Here is a 10,253-nt window from a genome sequence, read left to right on the forward strand (position 1 = left end):
TGACAAAATCTTGTTTCTCTTTTTTGGTGAGGGACTTAGCAATGAGTACATTTTGTGGGATGACTTTGGTGCCCATGTTGATGCTATCTATTTCCTCTATCAGCAAATTTGATCTATCTTGCGAAAGGTAACCAATGGTAGGGAGGTCAAGTCCCTCATTGTCAAGTGCCTTTTCTAGGTTTTCACTTTCAGATACACCCTTTGTTTTTATTTTTTGCTCATCCAAAGGTGCCTCAAAGAGGTTTTCACCTAAGGAATCATGTTTTTTACTTTGATTATCCTTTTTGCAGCTAAGGGTGTTGACCTGACTACCAAAGTGTCCCTTTTCATGTAGTTGAATGCCCTCCATTCTGTTATAATCTTCCAGATTTTGCATTGTCAGGAGAGTAATGAGAGCATTATCATCAGCACAAGTGTCTAATGTGGGTTTGTCCTGTTGGCCCCAGTCTATGAGTTTAGGATGGACAAGATGTAGCTCATGTGAGATGGAAGGGGGGATGGGGGACATGGTATTGACATGAGTGTCAAAGAAGATATCATTTTCATATTCATAAGGCATTTCATGGAACTCCTCTTCATCAACACTTTTGATATCCAAAGAGGGACTAGAAGGGGCACCAATGATAGTAATCTTAGGCATTGGGGTGTACCCCAAGCCTCTATTGTATTTGTAGGAGATAGGATTTATGGGTGCTTTTCTTCCTTTCTCCTCTAGTCCCAGGCCATGTCCTTTGTAGCCAATTTTTTCAACCATGACTGATGCTTTTAGATATATCTTTTTGGATATCTTTGCTCGATATCCATCCTCTTCCCGGTATAGCCATGAAGAGACATCTTCTTTGAGGCTCTCCTCATCAAGTGGGCACCATTGCTAAAAGGTGATGTCTTGGCATTGTATGACTTGTTTTGGGTCCTTTTTGAGCTCTTTCGATTTGCTAAATGACTTAGGAGAGAGAGGGAGGTTTCCTATTAATAAGACATCCTCCAATTTGTATTCTCCACAACCATTGTCGAGGATCTTGATTTGATTATCTGGTTGGGATGAAGTGGATGTAACACTTGATGTATTAGATGGAGGTGTTGGTGAGGGTCCTTTTAGTGGGCAATGATACGGATGTTTCCCTTCTAATAGTTTGCAATATTGAAAAGGTTGGGGATCACCTTTGATAGTGATTTCTCTTCCATTATAGGTGAATTTGATGCATTAGTGATAAGTGGAGGGTACGACCTGCAAGGAGTGAATCCATGGCCACCCAAGGAGAATATTATAGGGAAGATCAAGATCTAGCACTTGGCAAGGGGTTTCAATTGCAATAGGGCCCACTTGAAGAGGTAAGGTGATCATGCCCTTCAAAACTCTTTCTACGTCATCATATGCTTTTATGGTGATCCTTCCTGTTGTGTCTACCAAGTCCTTAGAAAGTCCCAATTGTTTTATTAACTTGTATGTCCATAGATTAAGTCCGGATCCACTGTCTATCAAGATACGTTTGACCCTATGTTTTTGGATAAGGGCTTCAATGTGAAAGGGTTTGTTGTGATCTTTATCTACAGGAGCATCTTTGGAGGTAAACACAAGGTGTTGCTGGGCAGTGAGGTTCCCGATGAGAGCTTGGAATTAAGTAGCATTGATGTTATCAGGAACACGGGACTCAAGGAGGGTTTGTTCCAAAATTTCCTTATGCACAGGGGAAGTCTTGAGAAGTTCTAGAATGGAAATCTATGCAGGGGGTCTTCCCAAGTTGATCCAGGAGGTCATATCGGCAGGTGGAAGATATGGGTGGGGGGTTTGGTGGGGAAGGAACTCCTTGGATAGTGACTTTGCCTCGATGTCTGGTTACATTACAATCATTTTGGGAGGTGGGAGGCATGGTGCCTTGAATGACTATCCTAGCTGGATTTGGTCTTCTTTGGGGAGGGGGAGAGTTAACTCCTTGGATAGTTATGACATTAACATGGTTGTTTATGGGCTCGATGCGACCCACTAAAGAGTCAAAGTTGGTTATGTGATTGGTATAGTCATAACCCACTATGTTAGATGATGAGCCTTTTCCTTTATCATGCTTCGGGAATGGTTCCTCGTACATTTTAAGTTTGTCATTGTTATTATTAGGTTTTGCATTTGCTACTTCAATCTCACCCCTATCAATGAGATCTTGTATGTAGATTTTGAGCTTCATGCACTTTCATGTGTCATGTCCCTTGATACAATGATACTCACAATACTCATTTTCATTGTACCATCTTGGTTTAGGTTGATTGGGATCAAACGAGTGAGTGACTGGAAACACCACTACACCTACTTGGACAAGTTTTTGAAACACCATTTCAATGGGCTCAACAAGGGGGGTGAAATCTCTTGGAGTCCTGTTATTTGATCAAGGTGGTCATCCCTGGATTGAAACATTGTTGTGAGGCTTTTGTGATTGATTTTGGTTGTTTTGATTGTTAAATTGATGATTATTGGTGGTGGTTTTTTGGGGAGCGGCCACTATTTGGACCCGTTTTGCATCAATTACACCATCATTGACCACATTTTTGTTTTTAGGCCAGAATTTTGGTTTGTCGTTATGATAAGAGGGAGAACTTTGTGTTGATTTTTGGTAATGTTTCAAAGTCCCTTCCTTCAACAAGACATGTTCAAGAGTGAGGCCCTTATCGGTCAATTTTTGGAAGGATTTGATACATTGGGATGTCAAGGGTCTTGAAAGTTCAGTCACCAAGTTCTTTCGAAATAGCTCAATTTGATGTTGTTCTAGCATGTCCCACTGGAATTTCTTGATAAGATGTCACCATCTTTGTAGGAAGTTGGTGAAAGTCTCTCTGGGCCTTTGCTTTGTGTTACATAAGTCCATCATAGAAATGTCATTAGCCATGTTGTAAGCATAGTGGGCCACAAATTTCTCTGCCAAGTCTAGAAAGGAGACAATGGAACCTTGTGGTAGAGATGAGAACCGTGCCAGGGCGTCTCCTGTGAGACTCTTGGGAAAGAGTATGCAAAGATAAAGGTCACTGTAGGAGACTTCTTGACATAAGATGTGGAATTTCCGGACATGGTCGCAAGGGTCTTCTTTGCCTTCATACTTGGTGAATTTAGGGATCTCAAATCCTGGAGGGTATGGTGCAATAGATATAGATGGGTCATAAGGACAAGGGAAAAATTCCTCAAATGAGTAAGGTTTCCTTTTGTTAGTCCCTTCTTTCATGTCCTTGATGATATTTTTCATGTCTTGAATTTCCTTGATGAGATGTTGTTGTGGATTTTGATAATGATGAATTGTATTTGCCCCAAGAATTGGATGAGTCAAGGAAGGTGCACCACCACCGATGTATTGATATGATGAGGAGGAGGGGATATGAGATGTGATGATTGATGTCATAGGGATTTGAGTGATAGTTGGTTGTGGTTTGCAAACTGTTCTGATAGGATTGAGTATGGCCCGAATAAAATTTGTGACATTGTTGCTAGGAAGGAAATTTTGTGGAATAGAAATATGCGGTTGAATGGAAAGAGGTGGCATAGAAGCATGTTGGAGAATAGATGAGATCGGATTTGATAATGGTATAGATGGTAAAAAGGAAGGAGGTGGGATGGAGACCACTGTGGGAGGTGCCGCGGGTGGTATTGATTGAGCTAGGATGATTTGTGGGGCTGCAATTGATTGAGTTTGGATAATAGGTGGAGCACTTTGTGAGTGAGCAAGATCTCCATGTGGTTGTTGGCCGAGGGTGGATTTATCAAATTCGGGTGGGAGTTGAGCTCCATTTTCAAGGAGGGTCTTTAGAAGTGCAATAGGATTGTGTTGGATGAACTTTTCAATCATCTCTTGGTTATAAGAGTCTTCTAGAAAGGTTTGCACTTCTGGGGAGAGTTTATCTTGGCTAACCATGTTAGGATTTTGGCCTTGATCTTGATTGCTAGGTTGCCCACTTTGTGTAGGATCTTGCACGGGATCTTGATATAGGATGCTAATGTCTGGCATGTCATATTGTTGTTCATCCATCTTCTTCTTTTTGGATCGAGTTGTGACCATACACGATGAGAGTTAGAAAAGGCTTGGAGGAGGAAATCTCTTGATGAAAGGACTTATCAAGATGTTTTTGTAATTTTGGATTTTTGTCTTTGATGACAAAGGATTTTTGTTGATTGGTGGAGCCCTTGGATTAGAACCTAGATTTGATTAGGATTTGACACCTTAGTCCTTCGATGAGGATTTTAGGTGTTGGATTAAACCACAAGCAAGGTAATGACCAAGTTGGGTAGAATTTAGACCTGGGAATGATGATTAGAAAGCCTCTCTTACACTAAGGGTTGACTAATGACCCTAGGAAAAGTAGAATGTGAGCTAAGAATCTTGATCGACTCAAAGGGGATTAGGCAAATGATACTTGGAGAGGATTCTTCTTCAAGCACGAGACCCAATTGATCAATGATGAGGTCTAAATGGAACTCCATAAGGTATGAAACCTTGAAGTGAGGTTAAATTGGTTTAAAGGGTGATGGGATTTGGATTTTTGATGATTGATTTGATGTGTTAATTCCTTTGGAAGATTGAGGATGATTGATTGAGGAGGTGTGATAGTGATGACTTAGAAGAATTTTGATGACTAGGTTGTTCTTGGCATGAACATGACTCAAAGGAGGATCGATTCGAATGGAAGGTTGTATGAAGGGACACAACCACCCAGATTTTGATGATAGTTGGTGTTTCGAAGACCGAATCTAAACCTTGATGGAGAACACAGACTCTTAGTTTCTCACTTGGGCTTATGAGACATGGGACGGATGAAGTTTTGACACAATTTTGGATTTTATGTGGGCAATGACTTGGATAATTGTTGGTGTTTGGATAAATGTTTTGCAAAATGTTTGAGGAAAATGACATGTTTTTAGTCTACTCTTGGCAAGTATGTATCAACCAAAGTAAAAACAATGATTAAACATATATTAACTCAAAGACACTCATGCTCATATACAACATTCTTAAGGCTAGCAAGGACAATAGTCATTGGATCCCAATTGGTTTCCTAGCTACGCTTACCCAGAGTGGACACTTAGATGCTTGACCCCACTGGATCCCCTCCATGAAACTCACTTCTTAGGGCAGCCAAGCATCAATTCCCCTAAAAACTCCTCATGGCAAACTTTGTGTCTCTACTAAGGGCCATAAAAATTTGGGCAGCTTTGGAGGTCCGACCTCCTGCACCAATGACTAGAAGGTTTTTGGCCACTATAAACAAGGTGTTTAGTAATTCTTCCCGTTAGGAGATACCCTTCATAGTTGCGCAAGCGCAATTGAGGTCTATAGCCCAATGAAGCACCAAGAACTTAGTATTCATACAAGTGTGATTGAGATCTCTAGGATCCTACTAAGTACCCAATGTGAGAGTGAACTCTCATATAGCCCCAACCATTGACCCTTCCATAATCATTGGCCTATTCATTATAGTGAGTTGGGAACCCCGGGTCTAGGTGTACTCACTTGGGTCATTCCCCTCTTACCTTCTCAAAGAGAAAGTTAGGAGGGTAGCCCCGCTAGAGGTAAACACTCAATCAAACAAGAAAAGGTTGGAGGGTCTGGATTTCTGATCGTCTAGTTAGACAAGAGCATACTCTCCTACCTTTACACTTTTCTTAAAAAACATGTAAGACAATGGTTCATTTCATTTTAATTAATATCTAGGTGCCTAACTTAAATAAATGCACAATATTTGGTTGAATCTGCTAGGCAACCTGCAAAATAGTGGGATTAGTAGTTTTTTTATTTATTTTTTCTTGCCTTGGACGGTCGGATTAAACTACAAAACTAAAAAGATGGAAACTAGTCCTAACTATACTGCATAGACAGTGGATGTGCTGAGCTGTAGTCAGCCACGCTAAAACGCTTGCGTATGCACTAAACTAAATAAACTAGCAGACAAAAAATGATAGAACATGCAAAATAGAAGAGGACTTTATACCTGTCTGTGGCACTGGTCAAAAATACTCGCGCTAAAATTCTTGTGCTCACACTAAGTCACCTGTGCTTGCATTGAACCTGAAAATAGAGATATGTGTGAGATAGTGGGTAAAATTTTCAAAATTTAAATTTAAATAGCTGGGCAAGAATAACATAAGAACGCGCACGCTTATTAAAAACACCCGCACTAAAATGCCAACGCTAGCGCTAATACACCTATGCTCACGGTAAACAAATAGATAGATGGTAAAAATTTTAATTTCAAATAGCAGGCAGGAAAAATTTGAAATATGTCAAGTCGGTCATGCTGAAGCGCTATCACTCGCACTGATGCTCCTGCACTCACATTGAAGTAGGTTTTCTGTCGTGCCGAACCCAAGTCACACGCATTGTTTTGCAATCCCTCACGCTGTTCTGAAACCTACATCTCACAACTCATAAAAACTCATAGAAAACATTAGTTCTTAGGAATGTGGGTCCCACCAAGCATGCCAAAATGAAGAGGGGAAAACACTAGTGAGGTGGATTAGATAGCAAATATGCAAATCAAACATATAATCATATGAAATTGAAAGACATAATTTGAAATGCTCAAAACAAGAATGAAATGCATATACCTCACGAATCTTATACCTTCTCCTTCGGATGAAGCTTGATGAAGTGAAGGCACCCTTGGATGATGCTCCACTTGATGTGGTCCTCTTGTTTGCTTGATGTGGATTTCTCTCCAATGTTGTGCACAATATGAAATGGATAAGGTGATTAAGTGTGGATGAGATATGATTTTGACATGGTAAGGTTGCTAAGATGACTTTCCTAGGCTCAAAAGGGCAGCATAAGATTACTAAGCTTGGAGATGATGAATGAAGGGATGGAGTCCTCAATTTATAGGAAGAGGAGAGGAAGAATGGATGGTTAGGATGGATCCAAGATGATGGGCTAGGATTGCTTGTGAGCTCACACAAGGTCCAAGAGAGGGTGTGGAGACCAAGAGATATGCCTTAAAGTCATTTCTTGTCTCCACACTCCACAAGGTGCACTGGGAAGACTTCCCAAGGTACCTTGAGAAGAGCAAGGTGCATTGGGAAGACTTCCCAATGTGCCTTGAGAGGAGAAAGAGATGTGACATTCCTTAAAGAATGGAGAGGAGGAATTAAAAATTCTCCAAAAAGGGATAATCATGGGGATTAAAGGAATAAGAAGGAATTTAAAATTCCTTGGGAGAGGAGATGCCTAGAGGATTGTGAGATTTTGAAAATCTCACATTCACCTAGGAAAAGAGCATTAAAAGCTAGTAGTTTGATGGAAGGGACAAGAGGTTGACTTTGTGGCTAATCATGATGATTAGCCACTAGCAACTCATTAGGAGGGGATTAGAGGAAGAATTAGGTGGGATGGCATTTGTAGGAGGATTTGACTAGGAGATAGAATGAGTGGGGGAATTAAAAATTAGAAGAATAATGTTAAGTGGGTTTAGGGAGCTTCTAGAAGACTTTATTAGGTTAATGATAAATTAGGAAGATGATTTGGAGGAGTCATGTGGGTTAACTAACTAATTGAAATTAATTAGCTAAGAGGAAGATTTGTCAGGATTCAACCTTTAGAAGAATAGAGAAAGGGATTGATTTATTAAATAAATTAGTCACATACTATAGTGACACTATTAATTTTAATTAATTAATATTGAGGAGATTTCGAATTGACATAATTCATTAATTATGTGAGGAAATTAATAATAATTAAAAATAATTATTTTTAAGTGACTACAATAAACATCAACTCCACCTAGCTTCACAAGTCTGAGCTTGTCTCTAATCCCAATGGCAAGTTGATTGGAGATGGAATAAGGTCTTATCACACTCTAGGCTTATTCGACATCTTATTAGTTTTAGGCTTGTTGTCTTGTTGGGTTTGATGTGGTTTTAGTTGTGGGAAGATCAATGACTGAGGTGATTAGTATATATATTCTGATGCATAGCCTTGTTTTTTAGTGGTTTGTTGTTCATGAGGGAATGTTGCAAGTCTTATATTATTATGGTATTAGTATTATTTCATGGATTATTCTATTTGGCATTTATAATTGTGCATGGAAGATTATTTAGTTATTATATTTTATATGTATGTGGGAGATATTAATGGTATTGAGTTTACATTATATTATTTGAGCATTTATGGTTATATATAAGGTTGATTTTTTTTTTTTGCTATTTGGAGTTGTGGAAATTAATTAATTAATTATTTAAATTAATATTTAGATCTTTGGTGTAAATTATTAAATTATATTAGGTATAAGTAAATATAAATATATATTGGCAATAAAGTTATTTTTATAATAGTAAAAATAATGCTTTTTTAAAATGTGAAAATGTGAATAGCAGATGTTTATACGAAAAAGCAGATTCATTTCTACAAAACCCTCGAAACACCCTCGAAAGTAGGGGAGGAATAATGGTGATTGGCATAGTGGAATAAATTTACATAAGGTTTATAAAAATGATGTGGGCACCTCAAATAGATTTGCAGATCTGAATGCCTCTCAATCATGCGCTACAAGAGCAAATTCGATTAATTTACAACTTAATGATATATGCAAAAGGATTGTTGGGGTTCCGAGGGGCCCCCCATCCGACCAAAGAAATATAGGTGAATTGGCATCTTCCTCAATTATGATAGCTAACCTAGTTTGGAGAAGGACACAACAGAACCCTAGGGCACCATTAAAGAGACAGGAAAATCCTTTAACACAGAAGAGAGAGGATTTTCTTACCATCCCAAAAGCTTCTTTGGATAATTGTTACCCTAACAAAGGTAGTATTTCATATTCACCATAAATTCATGTGGAGAGATTCTCTCAAGCCCAAAATGATGTTTCATCAGGGGCAAATAGAATAAAATTAGGGTTAAGAAAACCCACCACGAAAAGCTCAAAGTTTGTGGTCCAACATCTGTGCAAGGAAGGATATAACCCAAACTATGAGGAGATGGAAACCTATGGCCATCACAATTATAAGGAAATTAAGCACCCTATGCCAGATCTTCCTTCAAAGTCCCTAGCTACTCCTAATAGGTTGGTCATTGAAATTGATAATTATACTCAGGTTAGGTATCAAATGCATTACATCGATCGAATGATCTTTGCTCGGTGGAAAGGCTGGGGAATCCTGTCAGAACAAATTTCTAACTGGGTGTCATCCTCCTTCAATAACCAGGTAAGAATTGACATCCTTCCTGATAATTTCTTATCTATTAAATGTGGTAATCAGAATCTTAGAAATTCATTTCTTAATGAGGACATATTAAAATTTAAAGGTCTAGGGTTTGATTGTTGGGAATGGCAACCTCTCTTTCTCCCATCTCAATTCAATTCTTGCATGGTTAATAGAGCAATTTCACTTGATAAATTCCTTATAGAATTGCGCAATAATGAATTTTTAAGAATAATAGGCAACAAAATAGGTAAATTTGTAGAAGTCAAAAATCAGCCCTAAGCTTCTTTAACTAGCTCTTAATCGTTAAAATGAATATTAACATTAAATCTTTAGAGCCTATAACTTTGAAATATGATAAATCTTGTTTAACCCTAGAATTACCCTTTTATAATGGTCCCTTCAAAGATTCTATGCCAAGGAGGGTCCCCTCTGAGAAACCTTTCCCTGTATCATTGCTCAAGTCTAATGGCGCTCCATTCAATTTCGTGGAAGGAGGGGGTTTTACCCTAGAGGACTATAAGATTGATATTAACCCTAATCATCTTACCTCTAACCTATATCCTCATAGCTCCCATGTTAAGCCCTCTCGCTCCCCTCTTCCTTCACTACTAACTATAAATTAACCTATAGATGACTCTCTTCTGGGGGATCGAGATCTGGAAGATGGTGAAATCAATGAGGTTATTCCCTAGAAAGAGTAGCTCAACCTAACAAATTTGTCATCATCTAGCTCTCTCATTCCACCAGAGAGGCTGAGTCCCTTGGGGTCTCCCACTTTAATGGAACAAATTGCCTCTAAGCAATCAGTAGAGCTAGTTAGGCTTTCCCCGGATCTAGGATTAGCATCCTTACAGGGTCAAACAATCTCTCTAGTCTCAAGTATGAAGGGCTTTGAGGAGGCAGACATTTGCCCTCCATCTTTGAAGGTTGTTTTTGATCCAATTGTAGAATCTAAGAATGACCAAGTGGTAAGGGAAGTTAAAATAATTGCCAATTTTGTAGGGGAAGAAGTAGTAAACAACCTCATGGACCTATTGGTTGATAAAATATTTGATGATGAGGAGTTGGAAAGACAAAGGGATTT

Source organism: Cryptomeria japonica, chromosome 11 (assembly GCF_030272615.1).
Source record: "Cryptomeria japonica chromosome 11, Sugi_1.0, whole genome shotgun sequence".
NCBI lineage: Eukaryota > Viridiplantae > Streptophyta > Pinopsida > Cupressales > Cupressaceae > Cryptomeria > Cryptomeria japonica.